This window comes from Aotus nancymaae, unplaced genomic scaffold (genome assembly GCF_030222135.1).
Source record: "Aotus nancymaae isolate 86718 unplaced genomic scaffold, 86718_ANA_hifiasm-v0.15.2.pri h1tg000014l, whole genome shotgun sequence".
Classification (NCBI taxonomy): domain Eukaryota; kingdom Metazoa; phylum Chordata; class Mammalia; order Primates; family Aotidae; genus Aotus; species Aotus nancymaae.
Window position 1 is genome coordinate 74,717,346 of NW_026988425.1, and position 25,355 is coordinate 74,742,700.

At 41.1% G+C, this 25,355-nt stretch overlaps 1 pseudogene; it reads right to left on the reverse strand.

Annotated features, from left to right (window-relative positions):
• Positions 1-2,093: 2,093 nt before the first annotated feature.
• On the reverse strand, positions 2,094-3,239 carry LOC105734706 (DNA dC->dU-editing enzyme APOBEC-3G-like; annotated as a pseudogene).
• Between the last annotated feature and the right edge of the window lie 22,116 nt (positions 3,240-25,355).

Below are 25,355 nucleotides of genomic sequence, written 5' to 3' on the forward strand. Positions count from 1 at the left end.
AGAGTGTATTTCAGGATATGGTAAAAGTATATGTTTCTTCTATTTACAAGGGAAAAACAAGATAATTAAAAACATCTCCTTCCCTCTGTCCTCCAAACTGAACTAAATATAAAAAGTATAAGAAAGCCATGGTTCAAATAGAAAGCAAACAAAAATGTGACATGATTGAGAGCAATTGAGGCCACATGATGAAAGAGAATCTTTTTGGCTGGGATGACAGGAGTGCTTCTTTGCGCTGTCCAGTGTGGTGATGTGACACTATTGTGAAGGACAGGTAAACCAGTGTATTTCTTGACTTTGCAGTAAATAATGTTTAAATAGTCATAATGACATAAATCCTGTTACTGGTTTTTAAATTTTGAGAATTGATTTATGCACCAAACATTACAGATAATTATGGTTATAGTACAGAAGATAAATTATAAAATTAAAGGTTTAGATAATGGAATTTAGAAGAGAACAGGGGGCAGGAGAGGTGGAGGAAAGGGCAGGGGTGATAATATCTTCATCATTGAACACACTGAGAAGTCACTAGATCATGTCAAAAGTTGACAGAATGAGACATAGGTTTTAAAATATTTAAATTTCATATGTGACCAATAAGGAAATTAATAACTACAACACGTAGGGAGGCTGGGGGAGTGATGGATTGAGTGAGCTAAATGCTCATCTTTTATAAGCTTATTTTTGATAGTTTACAAAAAGAGGTAAACAACAGCAAAAGTAAAATCAGAATTGTTAGAAGTGCTTACCCCCAGGGATCAGGTGGTGTGGGCCATTTACTTTAGTTAATAGGGTAGTTCAGTAAAATTAAACAACTAAAAACCAAAAGAAAGGCAATACCAGGTTGATGCAATGATAGATAGGTCTGAAAATTTTCTTATGAGAAAAATAGATCGATCTCTAAGAAATCTTCCTGTTTACTAGGCTAGGACAGGTGATACAGACAGCAGGCAAAAAGCTCCTGTAGGTGAATTCCAATGGTAAAGTCTGAGGATCAGAAAACTGAGTCAGAGTACAGAGAAAAGCTAAACTTCAAGGGAAAGCCATGTTGGGGTAGTTAGTTGCTTTAGGAAGTGCTGTATTCTGTGGTAGTTTCTTAAGGATATGGTGGCTCCCAGTTCAAAGACTTTGAAAAAAATTTTCTTTTTCTGATTATAAAAGTAATAGATGTTGGTGTAGAAAACTGGAGAATTACAGAAAGTATAAAGAAGATTCAGCCTAATGAGTATGTGGCACCCTACCATCCCCAGTCTTTTTTTCCTCTTCCTAGAAGCACCAAATGAAATTACCTCCCACCTCCACTACCACCCCCAGGTAAAAATCATCCCAGGAGTAGAGCAAAAAGTCAGTAGTTAGGACAGGTAAAGCTGTTTAGCCTACTCATGGTATTCCTGAGTCACCATCCAAGCTTTCTAGATATGGAACACACTTCCTCCTACCACCCCGTTGCTACTTCAGCTGTCAGCAGAGAAATTCACTAACATAGATTCAGGTGTCGAGCAGAGATGATGTAGTGAATTAAATGCTTCTCAAAATTTAGTGTGTATAAGAATCATCTGTGGAGCTGTTCAACTAGTGCTGATTTCTATAGCTTCCATTGGCCAGAGGCGGGGCCAAGAAAGCTGAATTTCTAAGCACTTGCTACTCTAGTGTGGCCCATGGACCGGCAACATTGGCATCACCTGAGAGCTTGCTGGAACTACAGCACCTTGATCTATGGACTCAGAATATGTATTTTATTTATTTATTTATACTGATTTATTTTATTTTTTTAAATATGAAAATATTTAGTATTTCATTGTATTCCTCTACATATAAAACCAATTCAAATTGTCACTGGATTAGTAGGTTTGAAACTTTTCTGAGTGTATTGAGCACAATCTTACTACTGTAGCACATACATTTTTGATTAAAGGTAATTCACTCTAATTTTTAAAAGAATCTACTTGGTGAGGAGCGCATTGCTTTGCTGGCGTCTGTGATCAGCTGGAGATTGTGGTGAACGGCCTGGTAGCATTTCTTGGAAGAAGATCTTTTATTCTGCTGCTCACCCCAGGTCTCTGCCTTCCTTAGAGACTGAGGCTTATCAATCAGTTTCCCTGGAGAATGGCCTGTAGCCTCCCACTCAGGGCTTGGCTGTGCTCATCTAGTCCATCCCAGGGCTGGAAGGGGTGTCCCTGGTGATCCAGAAAGGTGTCCCAGCAGTGCCTAAACTCACTGTATTTCATCATGGAAATTGGGGCCCCAGCTCTCTCCAGCCTGCCCAGGCCCTTTTTATATCCTTGTTGATAATCATAGATGCAGGCAGCCAAGATGCACAGGCTCGCGTATGGGTTCTCTTGAAGGAATTCAGCCACCTTCTCGGCACAGCTGAAGCAGGGGCTCCAAGAGATGAAGCAGGTGACCCTGTAGCGCTGGGCCTGTTTCAGCTTCCAAAAGGAAATCAGGTCCAGGAGGCACAGCTCTGCATGGCAGCCTTCAGGGAAACCGGGATTATTTGAAGCCTCCTTGAGTATGAAGCCTCTGTGCTGGTCCAGCGGGATGCAGGTGCCTTTGAGCGGGTGCTCCACCTTGTAACACAGGTAGGTCTGGTGCCATCCAAGGACTGAAGGGTCATTAGTAAAGTTGTAAGTGAATGTGCTGGATCCATCAGGTGTCTGAGAACCTCCCCCAGCGTGATGCGCAGTAATGTATAATGTTTAGACAGCTTATTCCAAGGCTTGTACAATCTTTGGTCGTACACGAACTTGTCCCAACAGTGTTGAAATTCACCATAACTCATACTCTTCATGGTGGCATGCGGACTGTCTCTTTTCTGACACAGTCTGCGAAGCTCCTCCCGGTAATGTGGGTCCCAGAAGTAGTAGAGGTGGGCCACGAAGATGGTCAGGGTGACCTTCCCGTCCTCGGCCAGGAACTCGGCCACATTCCTTGCACACACTGGGCAGGGGCTCCAGGATACATACCAGGTGACCTCGTACTCCTGGTCACTATGCGGCTTCCACTTGCGGAACCAATGGAGGAATCTCTTCTCTGGGTGGTGTTGAGGCTTGGAATAGACCTGGCCTTGAAAGATCTTTGCAACCAAAGGGGCCCTTGAGCAGTCGTTTGTTTTCATTTTCACTTTGTAGCACAGCCAGACGGTGTTCCGATGAGAAAGGATGGGTCTGTTATAAAGTTGTAGAAGAATGTGTCTGGATCCATTCGAGCCACTTGTTTCTGGTCTGAGGCTTCATCTGTGGCCAGCTAGTTCCAACCATGATCTTTGTCTGGATCACTAGAGTTTCACTTTCTGCTACAGGCTCCAGGTTTTAGGACAGCCCCTATTTATTTATTTATTTATTTTTGAGACGGAATCTCACTCTGTCACCCAGGCTGGAGTATAGTAGCACCATCTCAGCTCACTGCAGCCTCCGCCCCCCCAGGTTCACGCAATTCTCCTGCCTCAGCCTCCCAAGTAGCTGGGATTACAGGTGTGCACAACCAGGCCTGGCAATTTTTTTTTTTGTATTTTTAGTAGAGACAGGGTTTCACTATGTTGGCTAGGCTGGTCTCAAACTCCTGACCTCAGGTAATTCACCCGCCTGAGCCTCCCAAAGTGCTGGAATTACAGGTGTGAGCCACTGCACAGAATATGTATTTTAACAAGATCTCCAGGTGATTCGAAAAGCACTGGGGTAAGTGATCTTATTGTTCTGGGTACTGATTTTTTGGTCAAGCACCATCTAGCTGGTCTTAATTAAAGCATTCCACTCAGAGTCAGTGGCAGTGGCTCCTCACCACCCTCTCTTCTCCCTTCTTTTTTTTCTCTTTGGGGCACTTTAATCTTTTCACGGACATTCAGGAAGATGTTAACGATAACTTTTTCAGGTTTGACTTAAGTCAGAATCAAAGGAAGGGAGGCCTGAAGACACCTGTGGACTTTGTAGGGTGATGGATCAGCTGGAATGAGGGAGGGGCACATTCACACAGGAGCAGCTCACGGGGACCCGGGGTCCCTTTTCAGCTGGGTCCTCCCTAGATCACTACCAGGGAATATGTTAGGTACTGGTCAAAGGCAGTTATATGAAAGTTTAGGAAGATCTGTGGCATTTTGTGGTGTTTTTGTGCATACAGCAAGTTAGTTGATGAGGTAAATTAGCACTTGTTCTTAGGTCCCAGCTCCAAGATAAAGGAATCTGTGAGGAGAAACAATTCAAGTCGATAGCTGAGGGGTTTTGGTAGCTGATGTACACTTAAACATCTGAGGTATGACCTCGAGGACACTGATTATCATGGGAAAGATTCATGCAGGTCAGAAAATGTTCAAGTGGGACTAACATTTTTGAATCTATAAAATAGAACCCTCTCAAACCCTTTGATCTGTTTTTTTTTAAGTGAAAATTTGAATTTATGTTTTCTTTATATATTTTCCTTCCTTTGAAATTTGATTGGAAACAGTCTGGGTATGTGTATGTCAAAATTGTATTTTATTCATTGTTGGTTTGTCTCTTTCCCTGGGGCAGAAGTATGTGGGATTCATCTTGTCCAACAATAGGAGATGCTTTTTCTACTCAAAGCCTTCTTCCTAGGCATGGACTGTAGACGTTATTGTAGCATGCGATGATTCAGTTGCTTAGCACACAGTTCATTCCCTGGCCGCTCTGGAGATGGGGATGGCGTGCTTGTATTGGGTGTGAGCCAAGTCTGAGCCACGTCCGTCTGCTCGGGGCTGGCCGGCTGTGCTGTGACTCTGGTCAGCACTGGTTGTTACTCTCCTAGTCATCTTTTTATCTTCCTGGGTAATCTTGGGCTTAATTTGGTTCCTGCCTTTAATACTCCCATCTGGCTTCTTTCTTTCTTTTTTTAAAAAACATCTGTCTGAAGCTTATATAGTCATCCTCATGACCACTTGGTTATTTAGAATAATAATTCTCTTCTGCGTGGACCTGGGATCCACGTTAACTCCTTATATAGAACACAGAAGAAGTTAGCTGCAAGTTTTGTGTAACTCTTTAGATGCCTTGAGAACGTTCAGGTCATTTTCTTCTTAAGTCTTTCTGGTTGGTTGGTACCTGTTCAATAAGCTATTTTGGGGAGCAAAGAGTTTGTGTCCCTTCCTGCAAATATTCACCGTCTCTGGAGATGATATAGTCCTTGGAAGGTGATATAGTTATGTAGGCACTCTGATCAAACTGATGCATATAAAAGTAAGATGTATATAAGTTCAATGTTAGAATACTTCTCTGGAGGCAGTTGTCTTTTTATAGTCTATGCCTTTGTTATTGAGATCATCTCTTGGTTTTTCATAATTTGTCTTGATACTTTTATTGAGGGATTAATTTATCATTATCGTAGGTAACAGAATTTGTCTTTCACTTACTTGGTGTTAACATCAGTGGCTAAATTGATAAACCTCAGAGCTTGTTTTAAAGCAGAATGCTAAGTAAAAGAGGCATGTGGAACTGTTTGAAGTGAAGAATGTGCCCAATATGTTGATTGAATTGATGGTTACAGGACTAACTCTATACATTTGTCAGAACTCATCAAATTGTGCCTTAAAATTGGTGAAATTTGATGTACATAGACGATATATCAATAAAACCAATTAAAAAGAAACATAATGCTAAGTAACAAATTACCCAAATCTGAGATTTTCCAACAACATTTTAGATTGTTTTCCTCCAAATCACCCAAAGTTACGTTCTTCCCTGTGCTCCTCAGATATTATAGTCATGACATCATTGCCCGCTAATGGTCACAGGTGATAGGGTTTTAGGGGCTGGACAGATTCACTAGATTTGTGCTCATTCGTCTTGGAGAGATAAACTAGCGTGAGGTGGATCCTTGTAAACTATTACTCTTACTAATTAATAGGAATGGTCAGAGGAGCAAACCGTTCATTAATGATTGCAAATTTGCATGTATTCAGTCAACAATTATCAAATGTCTCCTGTGTGCTAAGCTAAACACCAATAAGTGTGCCTAATTTGTATTTCTCTGACCCTAGTTCATTAATGCATGGCCTAGGCTTGTTTTCCTGAATCAAACTAGTTTGGTTTTGCACTTCTCATTCATCTTCCTTGAATTAAAACAAACAATAAAAAAAATCCCGAAACCTAATTGCTTCCCGTTTTAAAAAAATTGCTTGTGCATTGCTTTATTTGTATCATTTTGCATACCTTTTATCTCCCAAATGAGATTGTAAGGTCTCCAAGGGCAGGTGCCAGGTATCCCCCATGCACCAGAAAACAATGCCATGTGTAGAGTAGGTTTATTTAATTTTTTAAAATGAGACAGTCTGGCTCTGTCACCCAGGCTGGAGGGCAGTGGCATGATCTCGGCTCACTGCAACCTCCACTTCCCAGGTTCAGGTGATTCTCCTGCCTCAGCCTCCCAAGTAGCTGGTATTACAGGCACCTGCCACCACGCCCAGCTAATATTTTTGTATTTTTAGTAGAGACAGGGTTTCAGGCTGCTCTTGAACTCCTGACCTCATGATCCACCCACCTCTGACTCCCAAAGGGCTAATATTACAGGCATGAGCCACCACGCCCTGCCTAGAGTAGGTTTTTAATTCATGTTCTAGCACTTGCATGCCTCTATTATTGCATTTACTACACTTTACTACATATATCCTCGTGTTTGTGACCTTGTGAAATTACACACCCCTAAGTGGCTTGACTGACTGCGTGTTTTTAGTCATCATATTCTCTGCATACAGTACCATACTTTGTAAGACATTTAAAAGACTTATTGACAAAGCAGGTTTATTGATGTAAGGGGTGCTGAAAGACCCAACTAACTAAAATATTTATCCTTTTATTCTGTAAATGTACGTGAAATCTCCGACTTCTTACTTTTGTTTTGTTATTGTACTGGGACCCATTTAAGACCATGTGTCATGTGAGTGGAATGATACACTAGCAAGCTAATGCAGCCAGTTTTAGTTTTTGGTTCAGTGTTTCTCAAAGTTTTTGGATGCTAATCCATTTTAAGAAGATCATTTAACCTGGAACCAGGAATATAAAGCTATATTACATATATGCAGATATATGTATATACAGAAACCATACTTACACCCTTAGCCTTATTGTGGTGATACACTGTGATATTTTCTTCTCTATTCTGTTTTATGAAATTTCTATTTTCAAAAATACAGGTTGTTAAAACTCACCTCATTGATTTCATGACTCACTAATGCAGTCTGAAAAACACTGGTTTGGTTTATTGCTTAATCCATTATGATGATCACACATCTATCTATTCTAAGCATGGAGAAGAAAAAAAGAATTCTGAAATGTAGTTCTGGATGTTGAATGCTGCTAGAGGAGTGATGGTTAGTAAAGGAAAGACCCATAAGCCCCTGGATTAGATAAAAGAGGGACATTCAAAGACAAAGGAATGTGAGAAGAGGGAACAGCAAAGACAATTTCTCTTATTTCTCGTTGCGCTGTTAGTCTGATGTACAACTATCTTTCCAAATGGACTGTGAATATTTATAGGGCACTAACTACACATTATTCACCTTCATATCTTCATTGACAAACAAGGGTCCTGGGCTTAATAAATGTTTGCTAAGTTGAGGATAAATAAAGAGCTCATAATGATTAAGCACCTACGACGTACCACACAGGGATGTATGGTAGATGCTGTTGGTTTACTGTTCAGCTCCCCTTACCTGCTTTAAAGATTAATTGTTAATACAGCCACCCGCTTCTCTATAAAATTACCATCTGGCTCCTCTGGTCTCTTTCTTCCCCTAAATCTCTAACCAGTGACCAATGGCCAACTGATCACAGAATATAATAGTCCAGGCCCCTGCCTCAAGATGAAACCAACCTGCAATGTAATCTGTGTTCCAGAACTTCCCATGGGGTCGGGCTGAAGCTAGTCTCCAGCTGAGACCTCATCTCACTCAGCTTTCTTCCCTTGCCCCATTCTACTTCTCTTACTCCCTCAAAAAATCACATGAATGAGAATCCCCACCTCAGGCTTTTCTTTGAGGGAATCCATCCTAAGACAATATGGTTCCAAGCAACTTACAGTATTGTCTATTTAGTCCTTAAAGCAACTCTTGGAGAGAGCCATTTATAAATGAGAAAACTCAGGCACACTGTGGTGGACTGAGATCTGCACTGAGGCAGTCTGAGAGCTCGTGCCAAAGCTCTTAACCATTGCATGAACTGCCCCCAGCATCAAGTTGGTGTCTGGCTGCCAGGACACGTGGTGATTCTCTTGATGGATCAATGGGCACTTTGGTAGATGAGGTTGGTTCCCCAGTTCTGCATATCGAGTTATTTACTAGTACTATTAAACATATGTATGAAATTATTTAAAGTTTTGGAAAGTATAACATGGAAATACTTATTAGTTTAATCCAAAGTTTGTGGGTAGATGAAGGAAATCTCAGGTTCTGTACTATCAATTCGGTAACAGAGAATTAATTTTAAACATTAAACTAACGTGATAGATGATATTGGTGTATGCTCACTTTTCCATTGAACTTGATGAATTCACAGACATTTGATTGAAAACCCGCTGGTGCTAGTGGTTGGAATCCAGTTGGTAGTAAGTCACTTATTTACTGCTAAGGTTAACAGTTTCTAAGCTACAGAAAGACGAGGAAAACATGAATAATCAGCAAATTACCAGTCTGCTGTTTTAGAAAAAGATGGTTCTGGCTTTTTGTGTTTCATGTACCAAGGTGTGTGGTTGCTGCTACTTGCTATTCTAAAACTAGATTATCAATCACTGTGGCCAACACCAAATATACTTATCACTGTATAGACACTTTATAGTGTTTTCTTTTTAATTTTGAAATTTGGAGTATTGAGCACCTGGTTATTTACTGCCTGAAGTTAATAAGATGAGTGGTGGTTAAGGACAGTTTTTGTATCAGATCATGTTTCCATTTTCTGGTTGTGTGATGCAGGGTATGTTATGCCACATATCTAAGCTCAATTAAATAATCGTTAAAATGAGATAATTATACTTTCTGTTTAATAAGATTGTGATAATAGTTCAATAAGATAATAGGTGTATGGTGTTAATATAGTGCCTAATGTGTAGAAGGCACTCATTAAAAGCTAGATCTTTTTCTTATTATTGATATTTGTTGTATTTTAGCCACCATCATCCATTTGTTTTTCTTTTGGTAACATGACCTTGATTTCCTTTTGGGGACTGACCTTTCTTCTGTTGTGAGCAGTCTTGGTGGGATTGTCATTAAAGCTGGCTTGACCTTTCTTATCTAATATGTGCTGTAAGAGAGGCTGTTAGATTCTCTCTTCTGGGACTCTGCTGCCTGAGAGGGTAGATACAAAAAAGGAAGCTAAACTAACACAAGATGGCTGGGGCATGTTTGTCCATGTGGCCACTCTGATGAGCTGCAGGAATGCAGGAGTGGCTCTGTCCCTACCCTGCTGAGCTTGCTTTTTCAGGCCTTTGGTTGTCTAAGCCACATATGTCTTTGCAATGAATTGCCATTTATTCAAATTACCTGGAGTAGGGCTCTGTTTCTTGCAACCGACGATATAAATATTAATTATATAGATATGATTAAGGCCGTTTTTTTTCAAGGCAAGAAAATCATGCTATGAGTGTGAAATATGTGATTTCTTGGACCGATGATACCATTAAACCTATGATAGGTATCATAGGTATCAGTGAGCAACAAGTAGGACTTCCATTGTGGTAAGATTCCCACTCTTGTTCACTGATGTTCCTTGAGTACAGGACCTGGTGCTCAGTGCACATTCACTAAGAGAATGGAGGAATATTCTTAGCCTGCCTTCTTAGGTTACATCATTCTTGCAGTTAGAATGATGTTGATGCTTTTATAGGAGTTATTATCTAGAAGCTCTTTTTAAGATGGAGTTCGATTGTGCTAGTTCTTTAAATGTATTGCTTCACTAATCCTCACAGTGATTCCAAGAGGTAGGTGTTTTAAATTTTCATTTTAGATTAGTTAGCTGATACTCAGATAATTTAAGAAAATCGCCTAAGGCCATACACTTAGTAAGAGGCAGAGCCAGGGTTTGAACACTGCTGTACCCAATATCCAGACTTTATGTGGTTTTCAGTACTTTCTAATTGTTCTCTTTATTTCATACCCTTTTGCTTCCTATTCTTTTCATTTACGAAATTGCCTGGCATTCTATTTGGGTGCACTATTTTGGGATAAGTACAAAGAATGGTGTTATGACTATCAAGTATACAACTGACATCTAAACAAATTTTTTTTTTTTTTTTTGAAACAGAGTTTTGCTCTTGTTGCCCAGGCTGGAGTGCAATGGTATGGTCTCAGCTCACTGCAACCTCCGCCTTCTGGGTTCAAGCGATTCTCTTGCCTCAGTCTCCAGAGTAGCTGGGATTACAGGTACCTGCGACCATGCCCAGCTAATTTTTGTATTTTTAGTAGAGATGGGGTTTTACCATGTTGGCCAGGCTGCTCTCAAACTCCTGACCTTAGGTCATCTACCCATCTCAGCCTCCAAAAGAGCTGGGATTATAGGCATGAGCCACTGTGCCCAGCATAAACAAGTATCTTAAAGCTTGTACAGCCAAGTGAGTATTACCCCTTTGGAGGTGGTCATCTTGGGAAGCTGTGCTCTCTAATGCTTGATATATTGTTTACAGGCCTGCCTCCCATTCTCTTGAATGCTCTTAATGTGGAAACTCCTTGTTCTTTGGGGTGGAATTTGATCTTGAAAACAGCCAAAGGCATTTGGAGGGCAATCTAGTGAAGTCATGCTGGGAAGGACCATTTTTAATGAAAAATGAGGTATAAGCACAAGAGTTGAGACTGGTCCTGAGAGTGGCTTTTGAATTGTTTTGAAGGCTGTGCTCCACTGGGGATCCCTAAAGCCTTTCCTTTCATCTAACATATGTGATACCCTGTGCTAAGCCCTGAATATACAGAGATAAGCAAGACAGGTATGAGCTTGGTCCTCCTGGGGCTCCCAGTGTAGCAGTGAACAGATAGAACAACAAATGATGGGTTTTCATTACATTTGTGACACATGCACTAAAGAAAAGCCCAGGCTGTGGTGAGAACCCATCCCAGGGGAGTCATGGAAAGCTTCTGAGTAATTGCCATTGAAGCCAAGGAGGGAGGGCAGGGTTTCTCAGCCTCCACATGACTGACTTTTGATCCAGATAATTCTTCGTTGTGAGGGAATTCTCCTGTGCATTATATGACGTTTAGCAGAATCCTTGGTCTCTGCCAACTAGATGCTAGTCAGTAGCAACCCCTTCCAGCTGTGACAACCTTTACAAATCTCCAGACATGATTAAATGTCCCCCAGGGGACAAAATCACCCAGAAAAACAACCACTGATGGAGATGAGAAAGGAGTGAATAGCATGAAGAGTGAATAGCATGTGCAGGGCCTCAAGATGGGAAGGGGAAGACGGCCATTTTGATGGAACTGAAGGAGTGCTGGTGAATTACTGGTGAGACAGCTGTGATGCTGGGATGGTTTGTAGCCTCCTTGTAATGAAGATGGTTGTCTCTGTCCTATTTTTAAAATAGTTCAATCTCCTACTCTTATACTGTAGAGTTAGTCTCTGCCCTTATCTTCCTTTCCTTTTCTTTTCTTCCTTACTCCTGTATTCTTTCTTTCTTTGGGTTTTGTAGAGTCTACTAGGAAACTTAGGTGACAAGAAGTATGCCAGGTCATGCTGAATCCATTCATTGAATATTCAGGCAAATATTTCTGTAGCAGCTTTTTCCTCCATTGGTTTGTGATCTTATAATAAACTGAGCCTGCTTTGAATTAATTAAAATTAAAATAAAAGCATAATGATAAGCCGGGAAAAATCCCTGTAGGGAGAGAGAGGCATCTAACCCAGACATCATAAAAAAAACAGGGGCTGCCCTCTGCATGTGAGGATGTTTGTCACTGGCGTCCACCCTCTAGATGCCAGTGGAACTAGGGTGTTTACACATTTTAACACAGCGAAACAACTTGTCTGTGTTGTTGAATGAGGAAAACAGCTATCTCCCCATAACTTTCTGGCTGTAGTAAAGGAAACAGGCAGCATAGGCACTGTGGGAAGCATGTACATTAGATGTGGGAGTTGATACTGATCCCTAATCCCTAGGAGGGACCAGGATGGCCAGAGCTGTCAGGTGGTTGCTTTTGTTTGCAGCCTTGTCTTTATATTTATAAAAATATAAATGATGTATATTTATAATCATTGTCTCTATTGTCCATACTGTAAAAATATTAGAAAGCGATGCTAGGTAACCAAACTTACTAGAACATGGTATAAAATAGTATATATTGATCTTAAATGAATGGTCTTGGTCTCTTTCATTTCTAAAAGGTTTTGTGTTACAAGGCCACAATTTAGCAGCTCTTCTCAGATACAGTGATTTATATTTTAAGTATTTCACCCTAATACCATTCACATAGATGACAATTTAGTTGTCTGCTATTGTTACCAGAGCACTGCTTTTGGCATACTGCCTCTGATGTGACCCATTGCTATTTGTTTATTGGAAACCACTTTGATACTCAGATGAGTGGGATACTTCCTTTTATTGGAAAAATAATCCACTTTAACTTTCTTTTTCTTAAAGGGATGGGTTTTGAGCCTCTGCCAGTTATTTTTGGTTGCTGTAATAAGCCTCAGAGAGCATGAACTTCTCTGTTTAAAGACCGTTTAAAGTTCTCACTAAGACTCTAAGCTTCAAAAGGAAGCAGCCACTTCTGTTTTGTTCACATAGCACCTCCATTGTCCAACAGACATATAATAGGCTCCCTGTAAAAAGTGTGTTGAATTATAATCGTGTCTTAGTCTGTTTGTGTTGCTGTAAAAAATACCTGAGCCTGGGCAATTTATAAAGAAAATAGGTTTATTTTACTCATGGTTCTGCAGGCTGTGCAAAAAGCATGGCACCAACATCTGTTTCTAATGAGGGCCATGGCCGGGCGCGGTGGCTCACGCCGGTAATCCCAGCACTCTAATGAGGGCCACGGGAAGCTTCCACTCATGGTGGAAGGCAAAGGGGAACCAACATGTGCAGAGGTCACATGATGAGAGAGGAGGCAAGAGACTGGGAAGGTGCTAGGCTCATAGCACCTTCTAACAACCAGTACTTGGGGAAGCTCTTGTGAATACTAGTAGAGTGAGAACTCACTCTGTGCCCTCAACCCCAGGGGGTGCATTAATCTCTTCATGAGGAATCCATCCTCAAGACCCAAACACCTCTCATCAGGCCCTACCTCTAACATTGATGATCAACATCCAAACCATAGCAAATAGTTGTTAATTTAAAAAAGTGGAGGAACCCAAGTAAAGAGGACTCTGAAAAGGATAAACAGGGAGATGAGAGGAATTAGATTCTTTTACTCTTATTTTTTTACTGGACATAGGATGTGATCTTGAGCAATTTTTTACTCCCCCCTTAAAAGTTTGGCTGACTCCAGCTCATATTCGACTGCCTCCAGCTTAGATGTGATAAGAATTTTGTTATAGTTTGTGAAGACTAAATATACATTTGCTATTTTTAAATTGCTTATTTGTACTGAATAAGTGCCTTACCACATTGTGTGAATATGAAGTTCACAGGCTGGTATTTTATATCAGTCTATTCATACTTAGTTGGCTTTGCATGTAAAAAAATTGAGGGACGGGTCACCTCAGAGTAAGAGAAGAAGACCTTTTTTACTGCTGTTAGCCTAAACTGTTAAGAATACCTTCTAAAAGTGGAAATTGCCCCTGTGGCATCAGGCAGAGTTAGGGGTGGGGACTGGCAGCCCCTTCCTCTTCTGCTTAACTTGAGTTTAATTTCTTAACCAGTTTGTGTCTCTGCATGCTTCACTGCTTTTCCACCCTCCGCCTCAAAACATGTATCTGAGACAACAGATAATTTTGGAGTGGCTTTTATATTTAGGAGCAGGCCAATACTAAGAACATATTAACTTAAACAGTAGCAGATTAGCATTTTGTAAACATAAAAGGATTACTTAGGAAGTTCTGGCCGTGCAGTCCAAAGCTTTCCCACAGGAAGGAGTGCATGTTGCGTTGAGGAGAATATTTCTCTGAAATACATAAGCACAAGTCACTGGTGGTTAGTGAATCATTCCCAGTCAGATTCGTGAACAAAACCCTCTAGGTTAGGCAAAATCAGGCAGGATTTCAATTTAATTCCACAAATACTTGTTGAGCAAGACCTGGGTTTTTGTTTGCTCTGCCCCATATATACGAATTGTTCTCCATTCTGTGTTGAGGTAATGTGAGGAGTAGAAAAATTGCTTTAGACAAACATTACTGTTTGGAAATACTCGACCTAAGTGGATTCAATTACTTTCTGAGAGTTCAGTGAGGTTGGAAAGAAGATTGTAATTTGAGTTGCGTATAAAACAGAGAAAGAAAAACATTTTGCCAACTCTCACATTCATATATATTTTCCATCCCTAACATGATTATGTTTTTATATTTCCCCAATTAGATTTTAAACCATTTGTAGGGAGGAAACTGGGTTTCTTTTAACAAGGGCTCCCAGACACGGATTGCAGGGTTAAGTACCTTGTAGACTCTCGGTAAATACGAACTGCCTGAGGGGAAGTGGGTATTCCCAAGGGTGTTTCCTCAGTGTTTGGTTGGTATTTTCCGTGAGAAGCAGACCTCATGTGGAAGCCTCGTTCCTTTAAGTTGGGATGGTTTCCTGAAAGGTTTCAGCACAATGACACTGATTAGCTGCCAGACTAATTGCTCAGCACCACCAACCTTGTTTCATAGGCAAACTGGGCCCGAGGGTAAAATAACACACACACTGAGCCAAACTTTCCAACATGTGCTCCTAACCCTTCCCCCTTGAATTCAGAAAGTGACCTTTTGGTGAACAAATGTTCTTTCACCTTCCCTGTTTAGAAGTTGTTAACACCGGGCCAGCGACGTGATTGATGCACGTGCTTTCCCTTCCTCTGGAGTAGGTTCCACTGTTTCCCCCTCAGAGCTGTGAGCTTTTATATTGTTTTCTTTTGATAAGGTGGCTGGGTTGCCCATAAATTTGAATGTATGTTTTAATGACCTAGTGGTTGCTGAAAGAGTGTTATTCTGCTTTGTAGGCTTCTGGCTTTTCTTCTTCAAGGCACACTGCTGGCTAAACATTTTCTGAACATGGCCTTCTCGTAGTAATCTGTTTGAAAAGTTTGTGGGTTTTTTTTCCTCCCCCTTGTCCCACCTTCACAAGCCCATCTGGGTCTCTTGTTTGCAGTTTAATTAGTTTAATTCTCGGGAAAATGAGAACTCTTTTTTGAATCTAAGGATGCCAGATCTTTAAAGTCACTCCTTCCAGCAAGCTTCAGTTTTTCAAGTAGAAGAAACATAAGAAAGGATACAAAGATCAGTGCTGGTAATTCTCAGTTATTTTTAATTTTGAGGGGCAGGGGCAAGCGTGAAGAGTAAGGGTAAATCCTTCCTCAAAGCCAAACATTGCAGATACCAGTGAAAGGGGAGATGGAGGCACTGGAGAAACGTGATTAGTACCTAATTCATAGGGTTGTTATGAAGAGTAAATGAGTTAATATATACAGATTGCTTAGGCCAGAGCGCCTGGTGCATTTTAAGTGCTACGTGAATGTTAGCTAGTATAGATTCTCCAAAAATTCTGCAATCCCAACAGCTTTGATGTCAAACAATGGTTATTTTTCAATTTTTTAAAGTAATTTATTTGGTGGAAGAACTAACCTGAAGTATTGAGAATATTTTTGTCTTTATTCCATTTAATGTGAATATTTCTAAGTTTTGCTATGGAAATGTTAATGTGTTTGATGTGGGGACTGCCCCAGTCTACTAGGTGGGTTATAGATATATGGTATATGTACCTTATTACATTTACAGTATCAGAAACATGCTGAATTCTGAAATATATCTGACAGCACAGGTTTGGATAAAACACTGGATGTATGCCGAATAGAAAAATATATTGGCAAAAATACTTCCTATTTGTTACCTATCCTGCTTCTTCTTGGTTATACTCCTTGGTGTTTTCTCATAGGATTGAAAAAAAATAGAAATTTCACAGGCTGTTTATTTATTTATGAATATTCATTAAGCCCATACCATGTGCTAAGCTGTCAAGGTCAAGGTCCTCTGCTGTCACGGAGCTGATTGGCCAGTGTTAGCTATATATTATTGAGGGCCTACTATGTGCAAGGCCTTTATCTAAATACATTGTTAACATGGACTCTAGTTCTCACAATAATCAGTTCTACAAATAAAGTAAAAAATGCTCTGAGACATTAAAAACCTGCTCAAAGCTGGTCACCCATTCAAAGCTGGTGAATGGCTGAGCTGGGACTTCAGTTCCAGTCTGGGTGGCTCCATGGCCTATGCTCTTTCCACTTTACCACATTTCCTCTTGCTAAGACCACTCAGACCTAATGGTTCTGAAAGAGAGTCTTGTAGACTTTAATCTCTTTATGACATGCCACCTTCTGTGAGGCCTGATAAGAAAGGCTCACCGGTACACTTGACCTCCCTGGAAAGGTTGTGTCACCATGTACAGGGGACACGTCAGCAGTCAGTGGACAAGTCAGGCAAGTCATAAATGAACACTGTGGAATGCGGTACACATGAAATACTGGACACTAGTTTGTATAACGACCATCTGTAATATTTGTGGAAGTAAAACTTATATACCATTGAACTAACAGATCTTAACTGTCCAATTCAATGAATTTTGGTAAGAATTCTACACCTGCATATCCACCACCCCAGAAAGTTTCCTTGACTTCTTCGAGTCAAACCTCACCCCTTAGGAACTGCTGTTCGGATTTCTTCTCTGCAAAGTTTAGCTTTGGTAGTTCTTGAGCTCCATAGAAATGGAATCAAACAGAATGCACTGTTCTTTAAATGGCTTTTTTTGAACTGTGCACCATTTTTAAGACATCCAAATTGTCATGAGCAGCAGTAGTTCATTCTTTAATATTCTGTGTAGTATTGCACTGTCTGAATAGACCACAATTTCCATTTTCCTGTTGTTGGATATTTGAGTTGTTTCCAGTTTGGGACTATTTAATAAAACTGCTATAAACATTATTGTATAAGTCTTTTATGGATGAAAATGTTAATCTCTTCTGGGTACATACCTAGGAGTGTAATTGATGTATTTGAATTATAATAATATATAATCTTCATAAGGCAGATGTATATTTGGTTTAACAAGAAACTGCAGAACAGTTTTTTAAAGAGCTTGTTCACATTTTATACCATCAATATCTCAGAATACTAGTTACGCCACATCCTTGGCAAGGAGGTGTCATCAGCCTTTTAAATTTTAGCTATGCCAGTGGGAGTGAAATGATAAATCATTGTAGTTTATGTTTGTATTTACCTGATAATTAATGATGTTAATTAACTATATTTTAATGTGTTTATTGTCCATTTGTATATTTTCTTTTTGGGAAATGATTCCTCAGGATATTAATTCACTTTTTGCTGGCTTATCTTTTCATTGATTTCAGGAGCTCTTCATATATTGGGATAATGAATCTTTCTCAGATATATCCATGTATAGCAAACTTTTGTCCCCCATTGTGTCGAAAACTACCAAGTTGGATCTTTAAATCTCGAATTTCCTAGATAAGATGACCTTGGGTTTTGGTTCCTGTCTCATGCTGATTATATTTGTTAGGATGGCTTCCTCTTTCTAACAAGTTTCTTTGCAATTTACAAGAGGAGGAACATGTGTAAAAAGAAGCCCATGTTGCTTGTGGCTCCCAAATTATTCCCTTTATAGACACTCCTCTGAAGTTATGATGAAAATATGTGATTCCCTCTTCAAAACTGCTTTGTACCCTGTTTAGGATCATTCATATTTAATTATGTAAAGTAAAACTTACTGGACAAATTAAAAACACAATAACTAAAAACTTTTTTTTTTCCAAAAAAGGGACTTTTAGAAGTGTATGGTAATTGTTTAGAAATTTCTTTAATTATAAAATAAAACATATGTAATGTAAATTGGCAAATTTTTAAGAAAAGGAAAACTGAGCACTGAAAGTTAAAATTAGAAGTTATTAAAAAGCAAAAAACCCATAGATTTCTGACCTTCAAGATTAATCTTTACTGCACTTTTGTATGCTGTATTTTTTTCTGAAGGTAAATGTATTAACAGTTCAGGAGATACCACTGGAATTGGCTCCCACTCACATAATTAAACCAGATTCTTCAAAAGGCTGAGAGGCAGAATTGGGCTCATTAATTTCCATCATCAAATCTACTTCATATATGTTCCTGTTCAAACTCTCACCTAATTTAAGAGGATCAAATAACAATCTAAGGTCACAATTAGGGGAAGGAAGATGAGTGTCAGCCAAATTTTATCCTCTTGAGTTCATACTAACTGCAGCGATGCAGCATTTTTCCCGTTTGGAGAGTGGCAAAGCTGGGCTACTATTCAAAGAATTCTCTCTTATCCTGTGGGCTCAATCCCTTCAGAAAGGGATCACGTCTCCAACCCAGGTTTCCTAGCTCCTTTGGCACATTCTTGTTTGTCTTAGTGGTTTTTTCTTAATTCATAGGCCGTTGTTTCTGTTATGGGGTGAACTGTGTCCCCTCAAAATGCATATGTTGAACATGACTATCTTTGAAGATAGGATCCTTCAAGGGGCTATTAAATTAAAATGGGGTCATTAGGTCAAGCCCTAATCCAATGTGAATGATGTCCTTATAAGAAGAGAATATCTAGACACAGATGGGTAGATGAACAGAGGGAAGACTGTGTGAAGACGCAGAACAGAGATGGCCACCTGCAAGCCAAAGAGAGAGGCCTTAGAAGCAATCAATCCTGCTACCCTTGACCTTTGATTTCTAGCCTCCAGTTCTGTGAGAAAAATGCAATTATGATGTTGAAGCCACCAGTCTGTGGTACTTGACTGTGGCTGCCCTAGAAAACGAATGTAGCCTCTAATGGATCATCACTCCAGTGCTGTGAATATTAAGTTCTGCTAGGTTCAGGCAGACCCTGAGCTAAAGGGCAGTCTGTATGTTACTCAAAAGCTCAAAACGTTAATACCAATCACTTCTTTCTAAAAAATTCTACTTAACATTTAAAATATATATATTTATTTGATGGTTTCAAAGTATTACATAAGTTTGGCTGGGCATGGTGGCCCACACCTGTAATCCCAGCACTTTAGGAGGCCAAGGTGGGTGGATCAGTTGAGGTAAGGAGTTTAAGACCGCCTGGCCAACATGGTGAAAGCCCATCTCTACTAAAAATACAAAAATTAACCAGACATGGTGGCTGGCAACTGTAATCTCAGCTACTAGGGAGGCTGAGGCAGGAGAATCATTTGAGCCAGAGAGGCAGAGGTTGCTTTGAGCCAGAGAGGTGAAGGTTGCAGTGAGCCGAGGTTGCACCACTGCACTCCAGCCTGGGCAACAGAGAAAGACTCCATCTCAAAACAAAAACAAAAACAAAAACAAAATATTATATGTTTGGATTAATATATGTCTCCTGAATTCTACCTGATTTTATACAAAATAGACAGTCATGTAAAAAGTATCACATGTATTTTAGAATTAAAAAAAAAATCTTTTTTTAAGATAGGGTCCTGCTCTGTCACTCAGGCTGGAGTACAGTGGCGTGATCACAGCTCACTGTGACCTCTTCCTCCCAAGCTCAAGTGATCCTCCCACGTTAGTCTCCCGAGTAGCTGGGACTACAGGCGTGCCACCACACCAGGCTAATTTTTGTATTTTTTGTAGACACGGGGTTTTGTCATGTTACCCAGGCTGGTCTCAAACTCCTGAGCTCAAGCAATTGCCTGCTTTGGCCTCCCAGAGTGCTGAGATTACAGGTGTGGGCCACCACATCTGGCCTATTTTTGAACTTTTAGAACGAAAGACAAAAATCTTTCTTTAGATATATAGCCATAAAATTACTTTATTCCTGGGAGAACTTACTGAACATTTCTGTGTCTCAATTTCTCCTCTAAAATGGGAGATAATAACAGTGCCTATCTCATGGAATTTTTGGAGGATCAAATAAGATTTTTACTAAGAATAGTGTTGGTACATGATACTTATTAGATAAAATGCTTTGGAATCATACTGATTTTAAGACTTAACAGCTCAGAAATATATCTGTACACATACATACCGTGTTTTTTTTTTCCCTTAATATACTCATTGTGTTACTTACTACCAGGACAGAGGGAAAAGTTTTCAAGGTGTGAGAACCCACTCTGAGAAACGGTGGTGTTTCCTGTTTCTTTTCTTTTCTTTTGAGATGGAGTCTTGCTCCTGTTGTGCAGGCTGGAGTGCAATGATGTGATCTCAGCTCACTGCAACCTCCACCTCCCGTGTTCAAGAGATTCTCTTTCCTCAGCCTCCCGAGTAGCTGGGATTACAGGCATGCACCACCATGCTCAGCTAATTTTTGTATTTTTAGTAGACATGGGTTTTGCCATGTTGCCCAGGCTGGTCTTGAACTCCTGACCTCAGGTGATCCACCTGCCTTGGCCTCCCAAAGTGCTAGGATTGCAGGCTTGAGCCACTGTGCCCAGCCTCCTGTTTCCTTTTCTTTCTTTCTTTCTTTGTTTTTTGTTGACACAGAGTCTTGCTCTGTTGCCCAGGCTGGAGTGTGGTGGCATGATCTCGGCTCACTGCAACCTCCACCTCCAGGTATCAAGTGATTCTTCTGCCTCAGATTCCCGAGTAGCTGAGGATTACAGATGTGTGCCACCATGCCCAGCTAATTTTTGTAATTTTAGTAGAAATGGAGTTTCACCATGTTGGCAAGGCTGGTCTTGAACTCCTGACCTTGTGATCCACCCTCCTCGGCCTCCCAAAGTGCTGGGATTACAGATGTGAGCCACTGCACCGGGCCCCTGTTTCTTTTTAGCACTTCTGAGTGGCTGGCTTCAGGAGGGAGCTTTGGACCCATTCATTAGGGGACACAGGGGTCTTTCTGCTGCTCTCCACCTGGACTCCGTCACTGGTGGAGATGCCAGGAGACCACTCCTGGGGAATGACTTTTGGACCCGTCTCTCCCGATCCTGCCCTTTGCTTCCTGAAGCCTCCAGTTTATTAAGATGAAATTGAGGGAGGTCATCTTCCCCAGAGTCAATAAAAATTGGCTTTCTGTCCTCAAAAATGTAGCCCTCCTTCAGGGAATTCATTAGAGTTGGTGGCTCTTTAAAGACTACACAATTTCTGGGAAGGATACCTATTAGCCATTCACCCCTCAGAGTTTGTGACTAAAGTCAGATAATGGGATTTTCCCCTCTGATACCTCACTGCAGGAACTGGAGGGCACAAGCAGGCAACGAGGCTGGAGGAGCAGGTCTGAGCAGCAGAGGAGGCTGAAGGGGCAAAAGGCTGTGGAGAAGAAGAAACACAGCTCTTGGAACTTGGAAGGGAGTGCTTAAAGGGGCAGCAGGATAAACATGGCTCTTGCAATAACTTTAGGGTTCTGTGGGACTTTTTTTTTGCCTAATAGGGACAGAGTTTACCAGCCCCCCCATCCCCATTATTTATTTATTTTTTTTGGGACAGAGTCTCGCTCTGTCACCAGGCTGGAGTACAGTGGCGTGATCTTGGCTCACGGCAACCTCCACCTCCTGGGTTCAAGCAATTCTCCTGCCTCAGCCTCCCAAGTAGCTGGGACTACAGGTGCACGCCACCATGCCCAGCTAATGTTTCTATTTTTGGTAGAGACGTGGTTTCACCATCTTTGCCAGGCTAGTCTTGAACTCCTGACCTTGTGATCTGCCTGCCTTGGCCTCCCAAATTGCTGGTATTACAGGTGTGCACCACTGTGCCCAGCCCCCATTATTTATTTATGGGAGCAGTGCTGGCCTGAGGCCTGGCACTGCTGGAGGTGGAGGCTGCCCTCCTCAACCTCATACTGTGTTTACCTGCCCTCCCTGTTTCTCCCTCAGCCCCCACCCTGCTGTGCTGCCTCATCTCCAGTAGTTCAGGGCCTACTGTTTGTCCTGCTTGGCCAGCATCAGCATTCTCTCTGGGGTCCCAGATTCAGACTTGTGTTCCCTCCTCTAGAAGTGCCGAGCCGTCCTTATCTCTTTGCCTGTTTCTCCTCCAGAATTTACACAGATGTTACCTCCTTAGGGAGGCCTTGTCTGAGTCCCCTGAATGTGGCCAGGCTCCTCTTTCTCATAGCTCCCAGCAACACAATCCCATCCTTCCCAATGCATACCTAAGTTGGCAATGACACATTTATTTGTGTGATTGGTGATTAATGTCTACTTCTTAAACTAGACTGTAAACCCTGTGAGGGAAGACACATCTGTCTTTTCCACCATTGTGTCCCCAAGTCAAGTACAATGTTGAACATGAAGTGAACTCTCCGTAAATGTTTGTTCTAATGACTGAACCAGGACATCCAAACAATGAAGTTATCCTCACCTTTTAAGGAGACTGGCATGCGCACACGAACTAGAGTAATTCAGAGGAGCAGACCAGGTGCTTCCAAGGCCTCCTGAAGCTCTAGCCCAGGTGACTCCTTTGCCCATGAATCTTGGAAACATGCAGTAGGCATGCAGGGTATCACAGGCGGCAGTGAGCAGGGGAGCTGGTTCTGCATGGCTGGGTCTCCTGGCTGGTGGCTATGGAGAGCACAATCTTAGTTTATGTGTTTATAAGACGTGTTCAGAAGAGCAGAAATTCATTAGATGCAACTTTGGTCATTTCCCCTGTAATTTCAACTGTGACTTTCTCCCATTAGGAAAGACTATAATAACCTAAAACCTTATTTGAGCTGATTGTACAATTGTTGACAAATGATGCAAACTTCCATTTTCTCTGAATTTTGCACAGTTCTGGTGTATTCATGACTTTATATGGTTGTAGCTCTAAGGCTTTAATAGAATGTCTTATTTCTCATTCCTGTGGTTAGTAGAAATAGAAAAGCAAAGTCTCACTTACTTTTGTACACGGTTGTGAAATTTTGATGATTTACTTTAAATGAGGCTGATTTTTTTTTCATGACCACAAAATAACTGCCAAACCTCATTTCAATGTATCAGATGCATGAATTATAATGATGAGAACTGGTTGCGTGTCTGTTACCTTCAAAACTTGTGTTTTATAAGCATTAAAAAGTACCAGTGAAATTTGGGTTTTAGAGACACTTGCAGTTATTTGCATTTTTCTTTTTACTTTCTGAGATTGGAAGTCTGACTGTTGAGTGCTGAGCCTAAGTTTATAGTGCTCTGTGTTCCAGAGTGAGGAGATGGGCGGTGGAGACTGGTCTAAATGGAATGATTCATGGTCTATAGATTTAATATTTAGGGAGTAAAATATAATTACATCAATGAAAACTGGAAACCTTATCTTCTGGTTAAAACGACTTTCATTCTATTAAGGATCTGAGGTTCATAGTCTATCCTAACATTTTATATTTGGAAGAGGCTCTCTAGGACTATGAGAGTGTACCAGAAAGATACTGGATCAATTCCAACTCTGCCATTCCCTAATTATGGGACATAGGCCAAAACACATTGAACTCTACATTTTCCTTTCATTTGAAAAATGGAAGTTGTAAAATCTGCCTTAACTGACCTCACAGGATTTGTGGCGATGACTAAAAAAAATAAAACAATGCTGGTAAATTGGTCACTCTCTACCTGGGCTGTTTCTCAAGGTTGTGTTTACAGCCAGTGTCCTTAAGAGATGGGGTAATGTCTCCCTCTGTGACAAAGAGCAGGCTGCTACAAAAGCAGCGGACTCCCCACGTTTAGCATTTGTATTCATTTGCTAGGGCCACCACAACAATGTACCAGAGACTGGTTTCCACAATAGAAATTTGTTTTCTCATAGCCCTGGAGGCTAGAAGTCCAAGATGAAGGTATCAGCAGGGTCGGTATCTTCTGAGGCTTGTAAATGGCTCTTCTCCAAGTCTTCACATGGTCTTCCCTCTGTACCTGTTTGTGTCCAGATTTCCTCTTCTTAGAAAGACACCAGACACACTGGATTAGGGCCACCCTAATGGCTGATTTAACTCCATTACCTCCCTGAAGATCCTGTCTCCAAATGCAGCCACATTCTGAGGCACTTTGGGGTTAAGAGTGGAACATATAAATGTTGATGTCACAAAGATGTCCATACCAGTATTCCTTCCTGTAACTCAGCTTACTGCCCTCTATGTCACCACTGTATGACCTGAGCATAAGAGGAGCTAACGCCATCATGCTGTTTGCTGTGCTGCGGGTAACAAGGCCTACTGTTTCCAACCTAGGTGTTTGGTGTCTTCTAGCATCAAGGAAAGAGTAACTTGCTAATCACCAGATTATAGATAAGGTAAAATTAAATCCCAGACCTGACATACCTTGCATGTGACATCAAAAAAAAAAAAAACATCCAGTAGTATCTCATGACAGATCCAAATGTAACAGTGGGAGTGACTTTAATAGTAGCCTGCCTGTTGAGAAATCACTAACTGGTCCTATTCTTTTCCTTCCCGTTGGAGTGAAATTTGTCTCTCAATCCTCCATCCCTACACAAGGTATTTAAGCCTTTCACTCTCTCGTCCTAGGGTTCACATGTGTCTAGGACCCCTGAAGTGTCGCCTGTCCACAGACAGTGAGTTGCTGATGGGCTTCATTGGAGATCAGCTTCTACTGCTCTTCATTCCTTCCTTCTTGTGGCAGAAGAGTTTGTTCCCTCACCCCTGACCTTCAGGATCCATCTTCCTTCCTGTATGCTAGTTTCCCTTTTGGGTCATAACTCTGCCTCATCTCCACCCTTCCCTAGCTTTATCTAGTCTCTGAGACAGGGAAACTGGCTTTGTAAGCAGGACTCAAAGACTCTTCACCTTGCACTTGGGGCAGCAGGTTCTTTGGAAATCTGTTTTGGCTTTTGTGGAGGAGGAATGCTCTCTTCTGAGGGCCCCTGAATGAAAGAGGAGGAGGGATATGCACAAGGACGGCCAGATGAATATCTCAAGCTATGATCTGCTATGCAACTTTGACATTTCCATGTCTTGCAGAAATGAAAACAATAGTTGCTAATGTAAATGGTATTCCTAGCATGCAGGCAGAGTGCTCTAGACAAGGTCGGTTGCTTCAGAAATAGAAGCCTCAGCTCAGATTCAAAAATACTGAGATCAGATCCTGGATGACTTTGAGAATGTGTTATTAAGACATGACCAGACTAAAACTCACAAGTTGTGATAGGAGGCCTTGTTATGTGGGATTTTAGTGGCAACAATCTCAAATGACTAACAAGTGGAGAATGTATAACCCAGTCTAGGTGTGGTGCTTCATTCTGAGTGTTGATGGATGAACACAGCACTGGTAGCCATCTCAGCCCATGCTCTATGGCCCCCCTACATTAGAGGTGATTAGACTTTGGTTACAATGGAACCTGAACAGACAGAAAGACTGTTGG